The sequence below is a fragment of the Tiliqua scincoides genome, chromosome 4 (assembly GCF_035046505.1).
Source record: "Tiliqua scincoides isolate rTilSci1 chromosome 4, rTilSci1.hap2, whole genome shotgun sequence".
In the NCBI taxonomy this organism is placed as follows: domain Eukaryota; kingdom Metazoa; phylum Chordata; class Lepidosauria; order Squamata; family Scincidae; genus Tiliqua; species Tiliqua scincoides.
This window is the reverse complement of record NC_089824.1, coordinates 205327947-205329812: the sequence shown is the minus strand read 5'-3', so window position 1 is coordinate 205329812 and position 1866 is coordinate 205327947. Positions and strand designations below refer to the sequence as shown.

The following is a 1866-nucleotide window of genomic DNA, read 5'->3' as shown; positions in this document are numbered from 1 at the left end:
TCATACAACTTTTCTCATGGGGTTTTTTTTTCCTCAAACTGAACTGCATATGGGTATATTCACAGACTGAGATGTGTAGCTTAGGACTGTATTGAGAAGCTAATGTAGGAATTTTGGAAACTGGAATGGTATTCTGCCTCATTGCCTGGTAGCTGTCGGCTTCATTCTTTTTGTTCATGTACCATTTTGCACATTGCAGCTGCTGTGGTATGACTTGAGGATGGTTGGCAACCTTCAGTCTCGAAAGACTATGTTATAAGCCTACAGCACCCGGTATTCCCAGGCGGTCTCCCATCCAAGTACTAACCAGGCCTGACCCTGCTTAGCTTCCGAGATCAGACAAGATCGGGCATGTGCACTTGAGGATACATCGCAGGCAATTCTGTCTGTTTTTTTTAAAAAGTTTTTCAAACTTAACTTTTAACAAAATGAACAAACAGCCCAGTGGCATAGCTCCACAGAGCCACACATGGTGCCAGGCGGCAATTCGGGTCTCTCCTGAGGGGAGCGGCTAGTCCTCCTGCCCACTGTATTCCCAGCAATTTGGCCCACAGAGCCTTTGGTCACTGGCTGTGGGAGCGGTGGGCAGTAGGACCTGCCCGCCGCCACTGCAACAGTCAGTTGCTCAGAGCTATGCTGCCCACTTCTGAGAAAGTGGACAGCATAGCTCCAAGGCATGTGATTGCCTCAAGACTGATTGTGGCCTCCTCCTCTGCCACAGCCGGTCTCAGTGTGGTTGCCCCCAGAGCGATGCAACTTGCTTCAGAAGAAATGGCCTCCTTTGCTCACAGGGAGGGCACCGAGATGACTGACTACAGATGCGACAGGCAGGTTCTCCAGCCCACTGCCCCCACAGTCATGCTCAGAGCAAAGCCAGGTGTTTCGGAAGAAGTGGCCAACCTCACCTCAGCATTCCCAAAGTGATTGTGGTGACATCATAATGTCACTGCAATTACTTCTGGGGCAGCCAGCCGGGGTGGTGGTGGTGGGGTGGCATCTGGGGGTATGACCTGCTGTGCTGCTGAAACAGCCTCTTGTTTTTTAAATGTTGTTGGCATCCTTCAGTCTCGGAAGACTATGGTGTCACGCTCTGAATGGTGGTTCTGGAACAGAGTGTCCTCTCCAGTGCATGAAGCCTGGGTAAAGTAGGTATGGAGGATAGGCTGTTACCCATGCAGCAAATCCCCCCTCTCCACGTCGCTGAAATGGTCCAATGGAAAGGCAGAGGCCAATACGGTTGGTTCCAGCGGCGTCGCAGGAGTTGCCAGAACGTGACTGTGTTCAGCCATGAACTGCCTCAGGGACTCCAGCTCCGGATTTTGCCTCGAGGTTGACTCCTGAAGCCTTTTCCATAACTGGATGTAGCCACAAGGCAGTCGAGGTTTGGGATCAGAGTTTTCCTTCTCTCAGATGAGCTGCCTTCCCAGGCTGACGAGTCCCATCTACCCGGTGGCTGTTCAGTCGCCTCTTAGGACAAGTACAGCCAAACTGAGGGCCTATTCTTATCCCCAGCCCCCAGGCTATTTTTAAATAGATGGAGGCTAATCAGCTATTGCAATGGAAACCAATGGAGAGGGGTGTGCTAGAGCAGTTTGTTCATTGATATGAGATTTGGGGTGTTAAGGACGTACTTTTTTTATTTTACCTTTCAGAATAGACATACATTACCCTCAAGGTATGACTACAGAACTATTTTCCCTATCCTTTGCTATTCCCATTTCCTTGAGTTAAGGCATTTTTTAAAACTCTAGTGTGAAAACAAACTTATTTATTGTTGTTTTGTAACTATAATCCACCTACTATTAAATCTTGGCTAATACACTGAGCTGCCCCAAAATTCAATTTCTCCTGATGTTATTAGTTTGT

General features: G+C 48.6%; 1 pseudogene; it reads right to left on the bottom strand.

The window, feature by feature from the left end:
- Nucleotides 1-258: 258 nt before the first annotated feature.
- Nucleotides 259-378, bottom strand: LOC136650175 (5S ribosomal RNA; annotated as a pseudogene).
- Nucleotides 379-1866: the final 1488 nt, after the last annotated feature.